This window comes from Myxine glutinosa, chromosome 3 (assembly GCF_964187855.1).
Source record: "Myxine glutinosa chromosome 3, kmMyxGlut1.1, whole genome shotgun sequence".
In the NCBI taxonomy this organism is placed as follows: domain Eukaryota; kingdom Metazoa; phylum Chordata; class Myxini; order Myxiniformes; family Myxinidae; genus Myxine; species Myxine glutinosa.
Window position 1 is genome coordinate 135,287,501 of NC_136263.1, and position 24,273 is coordinate 135,311,773.

A 24,273-nucleotide genomic window follows, 5' to 3' on the forward strand; every position below is an offset into this window, starting at 1 on the left:
TTCCCCTTCCCCCTCCCTTCCCCCTCCACCCTACCCCTCCCTTCCCCTTCAACCCTACCCCCTCCCCTTTCCCCCTTCCCCTCCCCCTTCCCCACTTCCCCTCCCCCTCCCCCTCCTCCTCCCCTCCCCCCACCTCTCCTCCCCCTCCTCCTCTCCTCCCCTCCTCCCTCTCCCTCCCCTCTCCCTCCCCTCCCCCCTCTCCCTCCCCTCCCCCTCCCTCCCCCCTCTTCCTCCCCCTCCCTCCCCCCTCTTCCTCCCCCTCCCCCCCTCCCCTCCCCCCACTCCCCCCTCCGTCCTCCCCTCCCCCCTCCATCCTCCCCTTCCCCCCCTGCCCCTCCCCCCTCCCTCCCCTCCCCTTCCCCTTCCCCCTCCCTTCCCCCTCCACCCTACCTCCTCCCCTTCCCCCTCCCCCTCCCCTCAATGCCGGGTACTTCTGCTAGTCGTATATACAAATGGCCTGACAGGATGGCCTAGAGATACTCACACTCAGATGTCTCGCCTGGTTTCGGTTCCCGACACAACGTTCAATTGTCAGCCCGATGTTTCACAGGCACAGTGATTGATTCATCAATGTGTGTGACAAGTCCATCGGATGGAGGTTAAACTGGTCCCGTCTGTCACAATTAGTTGGTGGATGTTAAAGATCCCATGGTGTCCTTCGCGAAGAGTAGGCAAGTTATCGCCAGCTCCCTGAACAAATGACAAATTCCTGCCCTAACCTTCGTCGAACGTCAGGCCCTGGCCACCACATGGCGCGCACTGAGGTGGATCTCAGCACCACATGGTACACACTGAGGTGGATCTCAGCACCACATGGTACACACTGAGGTGGATCTCAGCACCACATGGCGCGCACTGAGGTGGATCTCAGCACCACATGGTACACACTGAGGTGGATCTCAGCACCGCATGGCACGCACTGAGGTGGATCTCAGCACCACATGGCACGCACTGAGGTGGATCTCAGCACCACATGGCATGCACTGAGGTGGATCTCAGCACCACATGGCACGCACTGAGGTGGATCTCAGCACCACATGATGCGCACTGAGGTGGATTTCAGCACCACATGGCACGCACTGAGGTGGGTATCAGCACCACGTGGCACGCACTGAGGTGGATCTCAGCACCACATGGCACGCACTGAGGTGGATCTCAGCACCACATGGCACGCACTGATGTGGATCTGAGCACCACATGACGCGCACTGAGGTGGATCTCAGCACCACATGGCACGCACTGAGGTGGATATCAGCACCACGTGGCACGCACTGAGGTGGATCTCAGCACCACATGGCGCGCACTGAGGTGGATCTCAGCACCACATGGTACACACGGAGGTGGATCTCAGCACCACATGGCGTGCACTGAGGTGGATCTCAGCACCACATGGCGTGCACTGAGGTGGATCTCAGCACCACATGGCGTGCACTGAGGTGGATCTCAGCACCACATGGCGCGCATTGAGGTGGATCTCAGCACCACATGGCGCGCACTGAGGTGAATCTCAGCACCAATTGACGCGCACTGAGGTGGATCTCAGCACCACGTGGCACGCACTGAGGTGGATATCAGCACCACGTGGCACGCACTGAGGTGGATCTCAGCACCACGTGGCGTGCACTGAGGTGAATCTCAGCACCACATGGTACGCACTGAGGTGGATCTCAGCACCACATGGCGCGCACTGAGGTGGATCTCAGCACCACATGGCACGCACTGAGGTGGATCTCAGCACCACATGGCACGCACTGAGGTGGATCTCAGCACCACATGGCACGCACTGAGGTGGATCTCAGCACCACATGGTACACACGGAGGTGGATCTCAGCACCACATGGCGCGCACTGAGGTGGATCTCAGCATCACATGGCACCCACTGAGGTGGATCTCAGCACCACATGGCGCGCACTGAGGTGGATCTCAGCACCACATGGCACGCACTGAGGTGGATCTCAGCACCACATGGTACACACGGAGGTGGATCTCAGCACCACATGGCGCGCACTGAGGTGGATCTCAGCACCACATGGCGCCCACTGAGGTGGATGTCAGCACCACATGGCGCGCACTGAGGTGGATCTCAGCACCACATGGCGCGCACTGAGGTGGATCTCAGCACCACATGGCGCGCACTCAGGAGGATCTCAGCACCACATGGCACGCACTGAGGTGGATCTCAGCACCACCACATGGCGCGCACTGAGGTGGATCTCAGCACCACATGGTACGCACTGAGTTTATTTGATGGTGTAGCCACGTGAGTGTGCCAAAGTGTGAAGCCTCACCCTAGTGTCATATCAGGTGTGCTTATATCTTCTTTATTTATTAGACATCATACGGACGCACACGAACACTCGTTTTTCTCTGCGCATGTTGCACATCATGCGCAGTGAATTTCACTTCCCTGCGCATTGTATTTATTGATATTTAAAAAAATCTTTTCTGTACACCGCCCTCAAGGCTCGGTTCGCAAGCCACCGTCTACAATTCCAATGTAAGAGACATAATTACTCTTTTATGGAAAACGTTTTTCGAGTTTATTTCATCATCAAAAATAGACCGTAGTGCATACACATTCGTGTTAAAAGATTGACCTTTAAATCCTGCCCTTATGAAGGGGGACAGACAAAGGTACAAACACACAAACTGACATTGTGTTTTATATGTTTGATTTGTTTATTACATTGTATTCAGGGGGTCTATGAGACTGAGTGTTCATGATTTGAGCATATCGAAATGACTTGTGTAAGCGCACACCCCTAACTAAGCCGTGTGTTTTCGGCATGATATGGATGCAGAAATGTCACACCAGAGGCAAAGTTAGCATTGGTTGACGCAGCCCAGGAGAGACTTACAGATTCAGGAGAGTGGACATTTTCCGTGGCTGACCATGGAAACAGGTAGGTTTGTTTGATGATCCTTCTGACCCTAACCCTAAGAATGTGCGACTTGTCAGGACTGAAAGACATGCTCCATTTGTCAGATGAATAATCCATTTCAGATCAGCAGAGGAGTGAAACAGCTGTGCTCTGCCTGTCCGTGGGGTGGTATTTTGTACGGATGACAAAAGGTGAAGTGATCTGAAAAAGGGGAAGACATGTTTTGCCAGAGCATCGGAGAAGCATTCATGGAGACGGAGAACAAGACTGGGCCCAATGCATTGCTGTGGAGCACTCGAGCCACCACTGCGAGAAAAGAGAAGAGGGTTCCATTGATAGCAACGTGTTGACTGAGCGAGTGGAGGAAGTCAGGAGGGAAGGCATGAAGGCGGTCTTGTGTGCCACAGGCAGCGAGCTTTGTAAGTGCAGCAGGATGCCAGAGCTGTATCAAATGTCTGAGATTTGTCCAGGGAGGAAATATTCCTGACCTCTTGTTGAAATTTCGGGTTTCCAAGCATTGCTGAGAGATAAGCAGCAGTGTGTCCTGAGTTGACTGACCGGGAGGGAATGAAAACTGAAAGACCAAGATCAGATTGTTTGGAAAAGTGCAAAGATGGACATCATGACTTTTTTTTAATAATTGTAACGAAGCTCACTGGTCTGTAGTTGAGGGGGTGTGTTTTTGTATACTTCTTGTGAACGGGAGGGAGGTTGCCTCACCTCCATGGAGACAGCAGGCAGCTAAAAGAGGCAAGAGCTGAAGAGCATAATTTCCCAGAATTCCCACTGGTATTGTGCACGTCATGGCCTCAGATTGTCATGTTCTCCCCTCAGAAAGTGGGTGGGACCATCGCACAAATAGAGGGTCGGGTGTGGACCGAACTTTGTCTCCCTTCTTGGATGTGTAAGACGGATTCCAGAATGCAGCCAGGATGAGGGGTAAGGTGGAGCGGGTGGTGGTTGGGGGGGCAGAGGGTAGAGTTCATGATATGTTTGTGAAATTGATTCCCATCTACGTTATTGTTTTAAGGTCAAAATGTGATACCATTATCGTTTTGCCATAGTTAAGTGAAATACTCATAACTGTAATGTCTCAGCTACCATTAACATGACTGGTAATTTTAAAATACATTTTGGCCAAACAAATATGTACACTACATGCACTGCACTCATAGAAGTGCCAATAGAGGAAATGCAAATGTTGATGCTGAATGTAGAGCTTTTCACATGTCTGGCACAGAAGTTATTTTTTAAGCAGCGCTTCAATATTTGGCTATGTCCTTTCCATCAAAAAATGAAGAAGAAGAAGCTTTCTACCCCACCGTGTTTAATGCTAAAGGGTTCCAATGTGTAATTCTAGATGTTTCTAAACAGTAATTCTGATGAGTTCTAAAGAGTAATTGTAAAGGGTGCTAAAGGGTCTTTCCGGCTTCTACCGACTCCTCTCCGGCCTTGCCCCCCCCCCCCCCCAGCTCTCTCTGGGCTCTGTCCCCCAAATATTCTTGCAGGTCTCACAAGATCTGCCTGTAACCCTCTTCTGGTGAAACCACAAAAATCAAGACTCTCTGCTCACCTTCACTCCTTCATTCCTCTTTTCTCCCGCCTCTGGAACAAACTCCCTCACTCTCTTCAATCCCACTCCTCCCTCCAGGTCTTTAAAACAGCTGTTCACCACCATCTCTTATCTTCCCCCATCCAAAAACCTTGATCTTTTCTACCCCCGTTAATACACCCCAGATCCACCTCTTTCAATCTCCGACTTCATTCCTGAAATTCCTTGTAGTGTCAATTTGTTTTATACCGTGTACCCCTTCCCTACCCCCCCCCCCTGCCCTCTCCCTCCCACAGATCTCCCGATGTCCCTGTTCTCTACCGTTGTGCTTGTGTGCTTCCCTCTAAAACCCCATCGTGTCTCCCCCTCCCTTTATTGTTTTATGTGTCCGTGCATGTTTTTGTGTTTAATGTGCGAGCTCTTACACGAGCCTCGATCTTGTATACAAAAAAGAAAAGAAAGAAAAAGGCTGAATTCTAAAGGGTTTCATTTGTTTCTCGGCTTTGCCTATTTCATATTAAAAATGCCAAACTGAACTGCTTCCTTCGGACACGGGTGCGATTTTTCTAACCTAGTGGATACACCCGTCAAGGACAGGGGATAGTTGAGGGCTTTAGATAATGAAGGGTGTAGACAAAATAAGTGCAGAAGTGTTTTTCAACAGAACTGACAGTGGCAGGCCCAGGGGACCGAGCATTTGAGTAAAGAAGAGGATAGTTAGAATGGTGGTAGGAAAGTAAGGCAATGGTCTTTCACACAGGGTTCATACATGGAAAGGTTGTGGTAACAGAAACAGTACATAGGAATATATATATATATATTACACACATATACATGTACACACACATATGCATATACATGTATGGGCTAGTGAGAATCATGAGAGATCTGTCCAAGCCTTCGACCATCAGAAATCGGCTGTGTCATCGCTCATAATCTATTCAACCTTTTCTTCGCTGGGGTCACGGCATCGGCCTTATCGGAAGCTCCAGAAGGTGTTGCATTGCAGTTTAAAATCAATGGGAAGCTGTTTGATGCTTGTCTCTCCCATAAGTCACTAGTTTGTTGGTCAAGGACGTGTAGTTGGCTGATGCTGCTGCTCCGGTTGCTGACAGCGATGCTGAGCTGCAGAAGATAATTGACAGCTGACTGACACATTGTCAGCTTGGGAACCTTTACCTTCAGTATACAAAAAACCAACATCATATGGCGACCTTTTGACAGCCTTCTTCTGACACCACCTGTGTTTTCAGTGTGCAGTGAAAGACTGGAAGTAGTGAGTAGTATAACATTTCCAGTATCTGGGCAGTATCCTCTCTAAATCCTTGTCACTGGTTGGTGAGATTAATCATCATCAGATCTAATGAGCCACCCATGCCTTTGGTATACTCTCTAGTCCGTAGGAGAGTATGGAAGAGCAGGCACCTCGGTACACATCAAGGTCTGAGTTTACCGAGCAGTATTCCCTAATATATGGAAGCTGCATCAGTGGCACAGCCGCATTTCCAGAAAATGATGCAGCCAATCAGCCATAGGCTGCATACGAACCACCACCACCCATGACTGGATGAGTGGCATAAAGGAAAAAGGATGTGGAGGGGGGTCATTGAAAGTAGATGAGAGCACTGGTGGGAATGTGAGAAGTAATGTTGGGTAGCAAGTTGATTGTAGAAATGGAAATTTGAACAGTGGAACAGCAGCTGGATGGGATCAAATACATGGGGAAGGCAGGAGGTGAAGTAACAGTAAAAATATTGGAAGAATTAATCAACAAAATATGTGAAATTGGAGTTTCAACAAAAGAATGACCAATTGTAACAATGGTCGTCGGTCTGGAAAGCATGACAGAAACGCATTGTGAAGGCCTTATATCTCTTGGCCGCATTGCTATAGCAGGTAAAGTCATTTTATAGAAATAATCAGGGCTGAAATCTCCAGCAATTGAGTGATGAGCAGATTGGTGAAGAACAGATTGGTTTCAAACCCGTCAGAGGAGTAACAAACCTGTCGGAGGAGTAACAAACCTGTCGGAGGAGTAACAAACCTGTCGGAGGAGTAACAAACCTGTCGGAGGATTAACAAACCTGTCGGAGGAGTAACAAACCTGTCGGAGGATTAACAAACCTGTCGGAGGAGTAACAAACCTGTCGGAGGATTAACAAACCTGTCGGAGGAGTAACAAACCTGTCGGAGGAGTAACAAACCTGTCGGAGGATTAACAAACCTGTCGGAGGAGTAACAAACCTGTCGGAGGATTAACAAACCTGTCGGGGGAGTAACAAATCTGTCGGGGGAGTAACAAACCTGTCGGAGGAGTAACAAACCTGTCGGAGGAGTAACAAACCTGTCGGAGGAGTAACAAACCTGTCGGAGGAGTAACAAACCTGTCGGAGGATTAACAAACCTGTCGGAGGAGTAACAAACCTGTCGGAGGAGTAATAAACCTGTCGGAGGAGTAACAAACCTGTCGGAGGATTAACAAACCTGTCGGAGGAGTAACAAACCTGTCGGAGGATTAACAAACCTGTCGGGGGAGTAACAAACCTGTCGGGGGAGTAACAAACCTGTCGGGGGAGTAACAAACCTGTCGGAGGAGTAACAAACCTGTCGGAGGAGTAACAAACCTGTCGGAGGAGTAACAAACCTGTCGGAGGAGTAACAAACCTGTCGGAGGATTAACAAACCTGTCGGAGGAGTAACAAACCTGTCGGAGGATTAACAAACCTGTCGGAGGAGTAACAAACCTGTCGGAGGATTAACAAACCTGTCGGAGGATTAACAAACCTGTCGGAGGATTAACAAACCTGTCGGAGGAGTAACAAACCTGTCGGAGGATTAACAAACCTGTCGGAGGAGTAACAAACCTGTCGGAGGATTAACAAACCTGTCGGAGGAGTAACAAACCTGTCGGAGGATTAACAAACCTGTCGGAGGAGTAACAAACCTGTCGGGGGAGTAACAAACCTGTCGGGGGAGTAACAAACCTGTCGGAGGAGTAACAAACCTGTCGGAGGAGTAACAAACCTGTCGGAGGAGTAACAAACCTGTCGGAGGATTAACAAACCTGTCGGAGGAGTAACAAACCTGTCGGAGGATTAACAAACCTGTCGGAGGAGTAACAAACCTGTCGGAGGAGTAACAAACCTGTCGGAGGAGTAACAAACCTGTCGGAGGAGTAACAAACCTGACGGAGGATTAACAAACCTGTCGGGGGAGTAACAAACCTGTCGGGGGAGTAACAAACCTGACGGAGGAGTAACAAACCTGTCGGAGGAGTAACAAACCTGTCGGAGGAGTAACAAACCTGTCGGAGGAGTAACAAACCTGTCGGGGGAGTAACAAACCTGTCGGAGGAGTAACAAACCTGTCGGAGGAGTAACAAACCTGTCGGAGGAGTAACAAACCTGTCGGAGGAGTAACAAACCTGTCGGAGGAGTAACAAACCTGTCGGAGGAGTAACAAACCTGTCGGAAATCAGGAATATTATAGAGCAGTGCTGAATTTGACGAACCTCACTTTGAGTTCATCATTGCTACGTGGGAGGCATTAGCTTTCGGTGGAGTGAAAAAACCTCATCAGGCTGTTACAGGCTTTTAAATTAATGATATATTTAGGGCAGCCAGAATTGTTGATGAAATGAACAAGACTTTACCAACCCGAGGACTAAGCTGCTCAAATGACTTCTTGCTGATTCACCGCAGGAAATGAATGAGCTGTTGGAACCAGTTGTACAGGAAAGTGAAGTAATTGGACTGAAATTAAAGGTGAAAACGACTCAGTTTATTTGGGTCAGAGTTAAAGGTGTAATTAGTAAAATAGAAGGAAATGGATACTTTTCTAGTAATTGGGAAGCTTGGTTGACAAGTAATTGGATCGTACTGGCGACATTAAAGCGAGGATCTATTCTGTATGGAAAAGAAAGTCATGCATGATTTGGAGAGGATATGGCAGGCACGGATCATCAACCGTGATCTAAGGAAGTGTTTATGTAGTAAGTTTGTCATGGAGTGTAATGTTGCATGGTAATCAGAACTGATCAGCTCTTAAGAAATTAAATAAGCAGAGGATTGTGGTATTGGAGAATTGTTTTTGCAGGATAATGCTAAGAATTATTAACTGGACAAGAATGAGAAGGAATGAGTGGTTTTTATTTTTACATGATCTAAGGCTCATAGTAGAGCTGCCAAACACATTTGTGGACATACAGACAAACATACGAGACACAACACAGGGTGCTAAGACAAGACAAACACATCCACTGAGACAGCTTATAGGTGTCTGTCAAGGAAGAATTGATTCAATTTTGGTGAAGATCTGGATCCGGATCCCAGCACGATAATCTTTAACATTTCGATACAACCTCTGTAGAGCAAAAATAAACAAATTTGATTTAAATCCCTTCAGCTCTTCTCAAGTATCGCATTTAACCAGACGTGACAGGTTTCAAATCGATCGGTGAGGCGGTTTCAGAGAAGGGTTTAAAAAAAAAAACGGTTTTCAAGCTAATATGGCTGCCACACCACATGACATACAATGTCATCATTTTCCAACTATATGCAGCAATGGTGTCAGATGACATTTGTAAAGTTTTGCATCGATAGGGTAAGCGGTTTCTGAGATATAAGTATTTAATTTTTTCCTTCAATCCAATATGGTTGCCAAACCATGTCACCGATGACGTTTTCGTGATCAACCTTTAATAGCCATGCCAAGTCAATGACACACGTAAAGTTTCGAGTCGATCGCTTTGATGGTTTGGGAGAAGATGTTTTTCTAAGGTTTTAGGTTAAATCCAATATGACTGCCAAACCATGTGACCTATGATTTGATAAATTTAATATTTCAATAAAAATGGGTCATAGATCATGTACATGCAATTTCAGATTTTTCGGATAAGGCATTCGATTAAACCATGTATGGCTTCACCTATGATGTCATCATTATCATGCTTTTGTTCCCCATTGGGAGTACTTGACAATGTGGCAAGTTTCAAATTTTTCCATTCAGCGGTTTCCGGGAAATAATTTTTTTAATTATTTGCGTTTAATCCAAGATAGTTATCATACCACGTGACCTATGACGTCACAATTATCAGAGAAACATTCCACATGAAACATTCAGCTCCTACGTTGAAAGTTTTGTCTCAATCAGACATGTGTTTGCTGAGAAAAACGAGGTTTAGCCTGTACAGACGGACGGACGGACGGACGGATGGACGGACAACCCGAAAACATAATGCCTCCGGACACCTTTGGGGGCGGAGGCATAAAAAGTATGTTTAGAACGCTAATCAAATATCAGGTGCACAGATGTCATGTACTGGCTCTCCTGAGAGTGGGCACACACTTATTGCGGGCTTTGTGGAATGTCCTGATTTTGTCTTCAGTCGGATTTTCCTGCCGGGAGGAGAATGCAAGTTGATTCAAGGCAACTGCCTCATCGCAGGATTCAGAGTACCATGGGCAGGCGGTAGGATGGGTATGATAACTGAAGACGAGATGGGATGAATCTGTACATAAGGGAGAGCAGGTTTCTGTGGAAGAATTCCCAGACTGAGTTAATATCAGTGGTAAATATGGGAGACCAGTCCTGCAGGGAGATGGCTGCTTGCAGTCCCTACCAATCTGCCTGAGTGAACTGTCAGACCTGGTGGCACTGAAGCAGCTTTTCAAGAATAGCCAGAGTGATGTTGACTCTCACAAACATATGATCAGACACAGCAATTGGAGCAGACGTAGAAGAGGAGTCATGGAGGATTTTCATTTGATCGAAATCCATGTGGGAAGGTTTGTAGATGAAATCACTCCCATGGAATCACAGAAGTTCTTTGCAGAAGTGCCATGGCTGGTGAGAGAGGTACTGCCATCCAGGGAAATTGCATGGTGACAATTGAAATCGCGACATATGAGGAAGACAGGGGATGAGTGGTTAAAAGTTGGTCCAAGTTGTCTGAGAGAGAGATGTAGACGGAGACGTCACTGATTGGAGGATGTCAAGACAAAGACAAACATGAGGTCGGAGCAGAGGTGAAGTCGCAGCCAGAAGTACTCCTAGGGTTTGGGAGGTTTAATAGCAGTACATGCAGGGTGAGAAATGGAGTTTTTGATGTACAGTGTGACTCCACCGCCAGGATGGGCTTCAGGTCGATCAAACCGGAGAAGACAATAGCCAGGGAGAGACATAAAGGAGACAGGGACGTCTTGTGTGACGAAGTATTCTGTTAAACAGATTATGTCCAGTGTATCACCGGCAGCCTGCATTGAGAGATCTGTCAGGTTGGAGATGAGGTCTCAGATGTTTGAGGTCCTCACAGTTATAGTCAGGTTCACTATGTTAACAAATATAATTTCGTTCAAAATTTTGGTAGATTAGCAAAACTATACATTTTTGGAATATTCAGAGCATGAGGAATCCAAAAATTAATGTTTACATTTGTGTAGACACCTTTGCGAAAATGACACTCAGGACAGTGATGAAGATAGTCAGGTTCACCATGTTAACAAATATAATTCCTTTCAAAATTTTGGGATTAGCAAACCTGTACATTTTTGGAATCTTCAGAGCATGGAGAATCTGAAAATCAATGTTGGCATTTGCACAGACACCTGCATGGCCGCCATTTTTGATTTTGAAAATGGCCGCCATAAAATACATATTTTGCGCGATCTCGGCTTCTAGTCAACCTAGAGACTTAATTAAATATGCTCATCCTATGTTTTCTGGGTCAAGGAATCCAATAAAGGCCTCAAAATAGTGCTCAGGATTATAGAAAAGCAACAAACAAAGGTAATTGAAAACCATTGTCTTTATATTTGTGATATAACTGTATTACATAATACATGATATTGCAAGTCCTTTGAAGTTATAGGTTGTTATAGGAAGTTATAGGTAGTATCAGATTGAACTATAAGTCCTATACACAGGATCTACGAGGTCTATACCGTGCAGGAATATGCTTTTACAGATCTTCATCATTGTCCTGAGTGTCATTTTCGCAAAGGTGTCTACGCAAATGTAAACATTAATTTTTGGATTCCTCATGTTCTGAATATTCCAAAAATGTATAGTTTTGCTAATCTACCAAAATTTTGAACGAAAAAACATAGTGAACCTGACTATTAGGAACAGGGGAGGAAGAGCTGCTGGTAAGGTGTCGGGATGTGGAAAGGAGCAAGGAGAGGCTGTGGGGTGGGGTTAGCTGTGAGGGTGCGGGGCTGGGGCAAAGCTGGGGGGAGGGATCAGATCAAACCACTGGGACACTGTATGTGGGGCTGGGGTACTGGGGTACTGGGGTACTGGGGTACAATGGAGTACTGCTCTCCCCTCTGGGCTCGTGCTCCTGCCTCACAACTAGCTCGACTTCACGCTGTTGAAACCAAAGCGTTCAGAATCATTGGAATCTCCCGCGATGAAGCTATGTCCGAGGGCCTTTCACTTACTCACCGCAGGCAGGTTGGTGGTCTTTCCGTCTTCTACCGACTCCTCTCCGGCCTTGCTCCCCTAGCTCTCTCTGGGCTCTGTCCCCCAAATATTCCTGTAGGTTGCACAAGATCTGCCAGCAACACTCTTATGGTTAAACTGCCAAAATCAAGACTCTCTGCTCACCTTCACTCCTTCATTCCTCTTTTCTCCCGCATCTGGAACAAACTCCCTCACTCTCTTCAATCCCACTCCTCCCTCCAGGTCTTTAAAACAGCTGTTCACCACCATCTCTTATCTTCCTCCATCCAAAACCTTGATCTTTTCTACCCCCGCTAATTCACCCCAGATCCACTTTTTTGAAATACCAACTTCTTTCCTGGAAGTCCTTGGTGTCCTTGTGTTTTATACTTCTCCCACCCTCCTCCCCCTTCCCACGCCTCCTCCCCCCAAGCCCTTTCCCTCCCACACATCTCCCGATGTCCCTGCTCTCAAATGTTGTGTTTGTGTGCTTCCCCTTCTCTCCCCATCTTGTCTACCACTCCATCTTTTTATATATTTTGTTTGCCTGTTTGATTTTTTTTGTGATAAATGTTAGCTTTTCACGAGCCTCGATTCTGTATACAAAAAAAAAAAAAAAAAAAAAAACTAGATAAGTAAAAAATACATTAAAGTGGCAGCAGAAACTTTTTCACTTTCAGAACAACGTCACATGGGCCACGCCTTTCTGGTGATTGGGCGGTGTGCTGAATTCAAGCCACAGGTTGAGAAATCCTGATATAAAAGTATTACAAAACTTTTAGTATCTTGATAACCTGTCTAATGGTTTTAATGGCCTCTTAATGGAAACCCGATGCAGTCGAGTGACTGAAATGGCAAATAAAAAGACCATAAATGTCATGGTGGTCTCATTATTGTGTCAATAAAACCTTGCAGCGTTTAGGCATAATTTTCAAAAATCAAAAATCTCTCTGTAGTAATTTAATAATCTAGGTCTATGTTTATTTGTGTAGACAGCTTAATGAGATCCACTTAAACCAGGCCCTGAAAACCGTTACAATGTTATGATGTCAATCGCATGAAGGGGAAATGCTAACACAGTCTTCCCATTCTTCCTTTTTTTTCTTCTTTTTCTTCTTACAATGCTCCTTAGCAAAATAACTTCAACATTCACTGGCAGGCGCCGTTTATTTTCTACGCGGACATTTTTTCATTCACAACTGGCACTGCAATGGCATAATTTTGTGCATGCCAGCTCTGGCCCTGGGATGAAGTCGTCTTTTATTTCCAGGCTCGAGGAGGAGATGGGGCACAATTTGTGCACACATGCAGACAGATATATGAGACAACACTGGACTACTTTCACAAAAACAAGCCGCTGAGATTGGAGGAAGTGACGTCACTTCACAGAGCTCTCTGGGTTTCAGCAACGTCCATCTTCATGACATTAGCTTTCCTCTCAGCACTCAGTGGGGCAATCAAGGAGCAATCCTCAATAGGGGTGCCAACCTATAGGGTTTTCCATGCTCCGACCTTTAAATGCTGAAAATCAAGCAAATAAGCACCATTCGCCATTTTAATGACTTTGGTGTGACTCAGACCGTGTTCGAACCACCGACCTCTCAGACTTAGAGCGGATGATCTAAACATTATGCCACCAGCTCTGGGAGTCTTCTGGAGAAAGTATTTGTCATTTTTCTTCCAAAACCTGAACATTCTGAAGCAGCTCCTGTCACGACTGTTAATAACTAGCCAGGTGAGAAATCTGCGCAACACCAAAGCGGTCACTTCCCAAGTGGCTGAATTAACGAGGTGATGTAGAGTGGTTTGCACCAACTCAGGATTCCGCACCAAGCCCTGTGCGCAAGTCAGTCCTAGACATGTGAGTGGGCATTTAAAGCTTTGAAAGATGCCTGACTGATTCCCATTGTGTCCTTCCCCTGTTTTTACCAATTGATCCTCCTAAACATACAGTATATCCCAATGACACTGGATTAAGAGTGGTACTGGCAGAGAAGGACTAAAAAGGACATAGAAAGGTGGTAGCACATGGCAGCCATGTGCTTAACCCCATGGAAGGAAACTGCAATGCTGCATGGAAGGAACTGCTGGCACTCGCTGGTTTACACAAATCATTCTTTCTAACCATTTGTGCACGGCCAAGCATTTGTAGTGACCGAACCTTTTTTTTTTGGACACTTGGTCGAGGCTCGTATAAGAGCTAAACGGTGCTATGCTGCTGGTGAATGGCAGGTGCTGCTGCCACCAGCACTGCAGGCTGGGTATTTCACCGAGTGCATAACCACGCACGCAAATGCAGAACACAGAAGCATCCACTAAATGCACAAAGTTGAGTGATTAAGTGTTTTGTTCTGGAATTTGTGAGGATATGGATCGAAAGGCGTGCTGGTTCCTGGACTTCACCCAAAGGAAGACCACTCTCATGCCTCGACATACCCCACTGCAGCTCCTTATGATATGAAGGTCATTTAAACTAGTGAGCATGGATATACAGGCCTACCTACAAACAGAAAATGGGCAAACTGCTATATTCAGGTCACCATGGAATATTTTATGAAATGGAAAGAAACCTGGGTGCTGCCCACTCATGATGCCATGGGCTACCATGAGTTCCGTTTAGGAACTCATGGTAGTTCATTAGTTCCAAAAAGGTTTTGTTTGTTGGCCTAAAATGTCATGATTGATCAAAGGAGAAATTTGGAGCCAGAGATTATGCAAGTGCTTTGGCAAAACCTGGAAGTAGACAAGTTCTGGACCTCAAATGGATGGCCTCATGGAATGCTTTAACAGGACATTCAAGGATGTCTTGTCTCAATTAGTACAAGAAAACGGTGAGAATGGGATTTTAACAGAGACACGGCTGCTCTGTGCAGTAAAATGTCTTGGCATATCAAACATTGGCACAAGCTAGCATGCATTTCACACCATTCTGCCCGATATGTGGTGAGAGAGGGTATTTCCATTGGAATTGGCCCTGAGCATATTATTTCTAGAATTTCCCTTTGAGGTGGATTTCATGCAGTGCCAGTTACAAACAGTGCAATGAACGTGGAGACTGATGAACGAGTATCTACAGTACGCCAAGCATCACCAGAAGCAATGGCATGATCAGCACATGGCGCTGCAATTGTTTTTTTTCAAATGAAAGGCGAAATTGGTTGTTTAACCCCATAATGTGCTGGGTTTGGGCAGAAGCTAAGCTTAAACAACCTTGGAAAGGCCCCTGTAAGTAGAAAGTCAATTGTACCTGATCACATTGGAAACAAGTACAGATATATTCAAAGTACACCACCCCCATACCAAATAAATATATAACATATCCTCCAGCGTGGCATTGCCGGGATGCCCTTGGGTACCCATCAATGCCGCCATGCAGCACTTAGAGACATTATTGTGAGGGAAAGATGTACAATTATTAATTGATTAATTGCATAATTAAAATCAATAAACAATAATCGTAAAATAATTAATTTCTTAATCAATTGGCTAATAGCATATCTAAATGATTGTTTCATATGAAGCTGTAACTTTTTGGAAATTAATGAAATAATTAATTAATCTAAAAATTAAGTAATGAAATGATTAATCAATAAATAATGAATCGATTAATTAAATAATCAATGAATCAAAATTACTCTTTATAGCCAAATCACTTGGACACTGTTGTGTCCAACTATCAGCTTCCGAGATCAAAAGGTGCCTGATATATTGCCCAATTTTGTGCTCCAATAACTTTCGTTCTCTGATTTTCCCAGTCTTTTCACCCCATAGCCTACTTCCTTGTTTAAAATCAACTAAAAAAAACAAAAAAAAAACATTTCTTCTCTGTTCTTATTCTTTGTTCTCATTCGTTTATTCGTTCTTATTCGTTCGTTCGTTCTTCGAACGACGTTCACTGTTATTACTGTAATAACAGTTATTACTGTTCACTGTTAACGTTCACTGTTATTAACCTGATAATGTTTACACTTTCCCCTCAAGTTCTGTATTCCGTCATATATTATAACACCTTTTTCTTCTTCTTCTTTAAAAGGCTGCTTTCGACTTGCTCACCAAATCTATCCATCCCCCAAAAAAATTCCATCTCTTACAGTGCCTTTTTTCTACATTCCCTAAACTCTCCTGCACTCCATCCTCCCTCCAGCGTCCTGAAACGTATTTTTGACTCGAAGGTCACAAGAAACTCATTTTGCAATAAATGTTCGTTTCCCATTAATCGTACACTTTCTAAAATCCAATCTCACCCCTCCCCTCCAAATCTTCCCCATAACCCCTCCCATCCAAATCTTCCCCATCACCCCTCCCCTCCAAATCTTCCCCCTCGCCCCTCCCCTTCAAATCTCCCCACCCTCATTTCTTCTCAGTTTCCCCCCTCTCACTTCCCCTCCTCAAAGCGTCCTCCCCACTTCTTCCCTCTTCCAACTCTCACCTCCATCCCCCCCAACCTTCTGCCTCGCTCTTCCCCCTCCTCAAATAACACCTCATTGTGCCTCACCCAATCACCATCAAACCTTTTGTCCGCCCCATCCTTCCCTTTCTCCAAGCTATTCTGAAATCTCTGACACACCTTCAAAAGCTCTCCCTACCTCTTCCACCTCTTCCACATCTTACCCTACCCCTCCTCCCCCCTGTTCTGTATCCGATGCTCCCCCTTCTTCTTCATTAACGGTATGGACCTCAAACATCCGGGGCCTTCGTTCAAACTCAACTGATCTCTCCATACAGGTTGCTTCTGTCAAACCAGACGTGATCTGCTTAACAGAAACTTTCCTCCTTCATGATGTCTCTGATTCCTTTGTATCTCTCCCGGGTTACTCCCTCCTCCGGTATGATAGACCTGAGCCTCGTCCTGGAGGTGGGGTTGCTATCTTTATAAAAAAACTCTCTTCCTCACTTGCCCTGCACTGCACTCTCTCCACCTCACCCCCAGGAATACCTCTGGCTACGGCTTCCCCTTCGCTCCCACCTCTTGCTCATATGTGTGTTGTACCGTCCACCAAACAGTGATGACTCCATCTACATCTCGCTGTCTGATAATATGGACCAACTTCTGTCTACTCATCCTAACTCTCTCTTCCTCATATGTGGTGATTTCAATTGTCACCATGCCAGTTGGCTGGGTGTGGGTACCTCTCTCACCAGCCATGGCTCCTCAGCAAAGGACTTCTGCGACTCACTGGGACTGACACAATCTGTCAATTTCCCGACCCGGATCTCAGACAACGGAGCATCTTCTCTTCTGGACTTGGTTATGACTAACTTCCCTGAAAATATCTGCTGCTCTTCTTGTGCTCAAATCGGCTCATCTGATCATGTGCTTATTAAAGTGGACATCTCTCTGACCATTCTCAGGGAGCCTCCTCAGCGTCGACGAGTCTGGCATTTCACACAGGCCAACTGGCACGGTCTTCAAGCAGCCATCAATCATCTGGACTGGTCTCCCATCTCTACCACCTCTGACATCAACTCATCCTGGGAATTCTTCCAAAGTAAATTGCTCTCTCTCATGCACAGATTTATCCCATCTCGTCTTCAGTTGTCATACCCTTCTTCCCGTCCATGGTACACAGAATCTTGTGGTGAGGCTGTTGCCCAGAAACAACTTGCCTTCGTCTCCTGGAAAGCAAATCCAACGGAAGGAAATCTCATTTCCTTTCACAAAGCCCGAAACAAGTGTGTGTCCACCCTCAGGAGAGCCAGGAAACAATATCTCTCCGTTCCCAAGACCGAACTCTCTTATCTGTCTCCCGCTTCCAAATCCTGGTGGCGTCTGGTCAAATCTGTTTCTGGTGTTTTTTCCCCCTCCATCCCCTCCCTTACCTCAAACGGCTACACAGCTGACTCCGCACATGAAAAATCTGAATGCCTCAACTCTGTGTTTGCCTCTAAATCTTGTGTCCCAAACCCATCCCTCTCTGTTCCCACCATACCCAGTCGTATCCAGCTGCTCCTGGACTCCGTGTCCTTTCCTCCTGACAAGGTGGAAAAGTTTCTGTCAACCCTCGACTCTGATTCTGCAACTGGACCTGACGGCATCAGCCCACAGGTCCTAAAATGCTGTTCTGCCACTCTTTCACTCCCTCTCTCTGTTCTTTTCACCCTCTCTTTTGCTCAAGGTCAACTGCCATCTGATTGGAAATCAGCCAACATCACCGCTATGCACAAAAAGGTGCAAAAACAAATCCTAGCAACTACAGACCAATCAGCCTTCTCCCAATTATCAGCAAAGTCATGGAATCCATCATTGCTTCGGATATGAAATCTTTCCTCTTCTCCAATGGCTTGATCTCTGATCATCAATTTGGTTTCAGACCAGGTCACTCTACTCTGGACATGCTGCTTCTGCTGTCTCAACAATGGATGGAGGTCCTCAATGCCAAACAGGAAATTAGAGCTGTCTCCCTCGACATATCACGTGCCTTCGATATGGTCTGGCACACCGCTCTGCTCACCAAACTCTCCTCCTTTGGTATCCATGGAAATCTCCACGCATGGCTGGCGGACTTCCTCTCTCGTCGTAGTCAACGTGTGGCCCTGAATGGGTTTCTCTCATCTCCTGTTCCTGTTCAGGCTGGAGTTCCCCAAGGCAGTGTTCTGGGCCCTGTGCTTTTTCTGGTCTTCATCAATGATCTCTCTGACTCTCTTGAAAATCCTCTCAATCTCTTTGCTGATGACTCCACTCTCTGCCGCTCCATTCCTCATCCCTCAGATCGGCCGTCTGCAGCCTCCTCACTCTCTGCAGACCTGGACAAAATCACAGACTGGGCAAACAAGTGGAACATGTCTTTCAATCCTGACAAATCTCACACTTACGATGTCTCCCCGAAAAGACCGACTGGACAACCCTCCCATCTACTTTCTGAATAATCCTCTCCAAGAAGTTCTGTCACTCAAGCTTTTGGGTCTCACTATCTGCCATGATCTTTCCTGGGAAAACCACATTTCCAAGCTGGCCTCCAAAGCCAGTCGCCGACTGGGCATCCTCCGTCGTGCAAAGTCCTTCCTTGGCACACCTGAGCTCCTCACCACATACAAGGCTTTCATCCGCAGCTCAATGGAATACTGCTCTCCCCTCTGGGCTGGTGCTCCTGCCTCACACCTAGCTCGTCTTCACGCTGTTGAAACCAAAGCGTTCAGAATCATTGGAATCTCCCGCGATGAAGCTATCTCCGAGGGCCTTTCACTTACTCACCACAGGCAGGTTGGTGGTCTTTCCGTCTTCTACCGACTCCTCTCCGGCCTTGCTCCCCCAGCTCTCTCTGGGCTCTGTCCCCCAAATATTCCTGCAGGTCACACAAGATCTGCCTGCAACCCTCTTATGGTTAAACTGCCAAAATCAAGACTCTCTGCTCACCTTCACTCCTTCATTCCTCTTTTCTCCCGTCTCTGGAACAAACTCCCTCACTCTCTTCAATCCCACTCCTCCCTCCAGGTCTTTAAAACGGCTGTTTACCACCATCTCTTATCTTCCCCAATCCAAAACCTTGATCTTTTCTACCCCTGCTAATTTCACCCCAAATCCAATTTTTTGAGGTGACTTTTGTCTTATTTCCTGGAAGTCCTTGGTGTCCTTGCGTTTTATACCTATCCTGCCTCCCTCCAGGCCCTCTGCCTCCCACACATCTCCCGATGTCCCTGCCCTCAAATGTTGTGTTTGTGTGCTTCCTACACATCTTCTCTTCCCATCTTGTCGACCGCTTCCATTTTTTTATACTTTGTTTACTTGTTTGTTTGATTTGTTTGTTTGATAAATGTTAGCTTTCACGAGCCGCAACTCTGTATACAAAAAAAAAAAAAAAAAAATGAGAAAGAAAATAATTAAATGATTAATAATAAAAATAAATAAATAATTATCGTAAAATAATTAAATTATCAATCAATTGGCTAATAGCATACCTAAACTACCAACGTTTCATCCGAATTTGTTACTTTTTGAAAATTAATTATGTGATCAACAGAATAATTAAATAATGAATCGACTAATTGATTGATCAATAAATTAAAAATACCCTTTACAGCCTAATCACTTGGTCATTGTCATTTCCAAATATCAGCTTTCTAACTCAACAGGTGCCTGAGATATTGCCTAGATGAGAAATAAAATAAATAAATGATTAATAATGAAAATAAATAAATAATTATCGTAAAATAATTAAATTATTAATCAATTGGCTGATAGTATACCTAAACTACCAACGTTTCATCTGAATCTGTAACTTTTTGAAAATTAATTATGTAATCAATATAATAATTAAATAATGAATCGATTAATTGATTGATCAATAAATTAAAAATACCCTTTACAGCCTTATCACTTGGTCATTGTCATGTCCAAATATCAGCTTTCTAACTCAACAGGTGCCTGAGATATTGCCTAGATGAGAAATAAAATAAATAAATGATTAATAATGAAAATAAATAAATAATTATCGTAAAATAATTAAATTATTAATCAATTGGCTGATAGTATACCTAAACTACCAACGTTTCATCTGAATCTGTAACTTTTTGAAAATTAATTATGTAATCAATAGAATAATTAAATAATGAATCGATTAATTGATTGATCAATAAATTAAAAATACCCTTTACAGCCTTATCACTTGGTCATTGTCATGTCCAAATATCAGCTTCCTAACTCAACAGGTGCCTGAGATATTTCCTAGATGAGAAATAAAATAAATAAGGGATTCATAAAGCAATAATAATTAAGTAATTGATGAATTAATTGATTAATCAAAAAACCAAAAATACGTTTTTATCAAAGTACAAACTCACTATTGCGCCGAAATTTCAGCTTCCTTGCTCAAAGGATGGCTGAGATATCGCCGGACAAACAAACAAACAAGAAAGAAAGAAAACAAAAAAGAAAGAAACCGGAGTGAAAACTGAGTACTCCCTTTTGGCGCACGTCATCACCAGGCCCCATTTGGTGCCCGGCGATGACGTCATGCAGTGCCTGAAGATTGGATAGGAAAGGAGCGGTGCACAATATGCTACCTGTGGGCAGAGACGCACAAAGGTGATCTATGTAAACAGACTGAAGAGCCTTTCTGAAAGAGGGCTGAAAGGACCTTGGATAAGACAAGGAGCTGAAGTGGTCCACAGGGAGACCCCTGAGTTATAACAACAATGGCCGCAGGGAACAATGTGTGCTAAACCGGTCCCGAAATAGCATTTGGAAGAAGAAGACGAGCTAAACCGACAGCACAAAGTCAAGAACAAGGTTTGACTAAAAGTTCCGACTATGAGAAGTGTCATTCCTGGTGGTGGAATGATTATCGGCACATGGATGTGCTGGATACATAACCATGGAGGGGGAATAGTGTATCAGCAAGCAGCGAAATCTATACAGAGAATGACACATGAGGATTAGGAAACCACGACTAATAGAAATGCTAGAGGAGGTGACAGCATTGGTGCTAAGCTGACATGGACACACTAGAGTAGTTGTGACAATCTGCTCAGGTGAGAAGTCGGAGGGAAAAGGAAAAAAGCAAGACTGGAGGGAAATTGGCTCATTGGGATGAAAGTCTCGCCAGGGTGAGATGCGAAAATTGGTGTGCTGGGGATGAGTGGACTACAGACAGCACATGGTTGCATGCAAAAACACAGCCTAAATGGCATAAAGAGTCAGTTGGGGCCTTAAATTGGACCGCAAATACAAGATTGCTAAGGCGCAGGAGCAATGTTGGATCATCCAAGTATACACAGAGAGGTACTCGCCAAGGCAACGCGAAGTGTGCTGACCTGTGTCTGCTGCAAGATAGGGCCAGATGCTGAAAATGAGCACAAGTGAGGAGCTATTCCATGCAAGCAGCTGTGTGCTGGCTTGTGTTTAACATGGGACTGAGTGCAACCAACTGAGATTGAACACCAGTAAGGTGCGAGCCATTGAGAGCCTAAGGGAATGCAGCACCATTCTGCACTGGCCTAGTTGTGTGCTTAAAGTCTAAGCACAAGCTGTGTGAGCCAGACTTGTGCTGGGCTACTAGTAGAGGGACAGAATGATTTCAAATGAACATCCGCCATATGTGCTAGTGAGCATAAGCAGTCCATTATATACGCTGCCCCTTGATTATTTTTCTCAACCACAAAAAGTATACAGTGGATCTGAGAAACCCACAGACACAAAAAAGTTTAATTGAAGGACTAAGCAATTAGATTGTTTGGACAAACCTGTAGAGGTAATTGGCTTCATGGAATACATTGTTATCTTGTTTAAGAGCATCAAAGTCCACACTGCAAACAGAAGTGAGTGACGTGCTTTTAAAACAATCCGTGATGGGATATTGCACTGCAGCAAAAGGGCGACGCCAGTGAAACGATGGCCTTTTGATGGGTACACCATTGCTGTGCTAAAACTGTCACAGACAACACATCCTCCGTACCCCCTCCCCAACCTGAGTTGTCTTTCTCACTATGTCCACCCCTTTTCCACTTATTCCATCCCCCAATCCTTCTGATCCTTTCAGCTATCTTGAAGTACACCTCACTTTAGTCTCCATTTTCACTCTTCCTTCCACACCTCACCCCACCTTCCATCGGCCCTACACTTACAAACCACAACCACATTGCCACCCCCACCCAATCTAAGAGGCTCAGTTCAGTACATTGTGCAATTTATTGGCTGTTGGACTATAGGATGATGAGAATATGACTTTAAACCTCTTTGCTTTGCTCTTTTGGGATGCCAGTGCCTTGGCGAAACCCATACCTCCATACATCGGGTGCTGTCGATCATAGAAAAGGAGCCACAGTTTTTTCAGGCGTCTCGACCATTGCCCACCGTGTGGTGACCTATAACTGGTATGGGTCCAGAGAGCTAAACAAGGACAAGGCAGAAGTGCAGAATATAGTCACATAAGGAACGGATCCAATTTGTGGCTTTGTCAAACAAAACGTTGTTTGTTTGCTGTTGCCTTGCCGTTCTTTATTCGGAAAAGATGTTCTTTTGGGGAGGAAATTTAGCATAAAGCTTGCACGCTGGTTGTCGCATCTTGAGCGAATGAATGGAATTGTTTCCATCTGGAGATCTCGTCTCCAAAGGAGGCGGCTCTTCCCGGGTGATTCTCAGAACGGAGAGAGACCATCAGAACATGAAAGGCTGCTTTTCTTTCCACGCCTACCTGCAAGTCCAACACCTGCTGGAAAGTTTAAATAGTTTCCAGCAAGATGGACACGGCCATCCAGGAATTATCGGCTCGAAAGTTCGGACGAAACTAACGGTCAAGATAACGATGAACTCCACAGCCATAAAGAGACTCTCTTTCTTGCCCCCCCCCCTCTCTCTCTCTCTCTCTCTCTCTCTTTCGCTCTCTCTTTCGCTCTCTTTCGCTCTCTCTTTCTTTTTCTCTTTCTCGCTCTCTCTCTTTCACTCTCTCTTTGGCTCTCTCTTTGGCTCTCTCTTTGGCTCTCTCTTTCGCTCTCTCTTTCGCTCTCTCTTTCGCTCTCTCTTTCGCTCTCTCTCTTGCTTTCTCTCTCTCTCTTTCACTCTCTCTTTGGCTCTCTCTTTGGCTCTCTCTTTGGCTCTCTCTCTCTCTCTCTCTTTCGCTCTCTCTTTCGCTCTCTCTTTCGCTCTCTCTTTCGCTCTCTTTCGCTCTCTCTTTCTTTTTCTCTTTCTCGCTCTCTCTCTTTCACTCTCTCTTTGGCTCTCTCTTTGGCTCTCTCTTTGGCTCTCTCTTTGGCTCTCTCTTTCGCTCTCTCTCTCTCTTTCGCTCTCTCTTTCGCTCTCTCTTTCGCTCTCTCTTTCGCTCTCTCTTTCGCTCTCTCTCTTGCTTTCTCTCTCTCTCTTTCGCTCTCTCTTTCGCTCTCTCTCTTGCTTTCTCTCTCTCTCTCTTTCGCTCTCTCTTTCGCTCTCTCTCTTTCGCTCTCTCTTTCTCTCTCTTTCGCTCTCTGTTTCGCTCTCTTTCGCTCTTTTCTTTCGCTCTCTTTCTCTCTCTCTTTCGCTCTCTCTTTCGCTTTCTCTCTCTCTCTCCCTCTCTCTCTCTCTCTCTCTCTCTCTCTCTCTCTCTCTCTCTCTCTCTCTCTCTCTCCCTCTCGCTCGATGAGACTTATGCAGAGGAAGTTTCAGGAAAAGTTTTTCTTCCAAATAAGTTTTCCGAGCATAAAAATGAATTTGCAACGAGCCTCGCATGCGAGTCCGAGGCATGAACTTACTTCAACACGCGGCTAATTCAACACGACCGGCTCTGCAAATTACTCGAGTGGCTGGTGGGTTAAGTGTAGCCTAACGTCCATTGCACACATATGACTTCTCGTGGATTTAACAGGATTTAACGTTCGGGAATGTTTCTTGTGAAACTGAAGTCTCTCATGAAGGCGACTGATGACTTCCAGACCTTGATGTCTCTTTCGCATGAGAGACCTCGTGAGCCGAAAGGTCTCAAGATGCTCGCA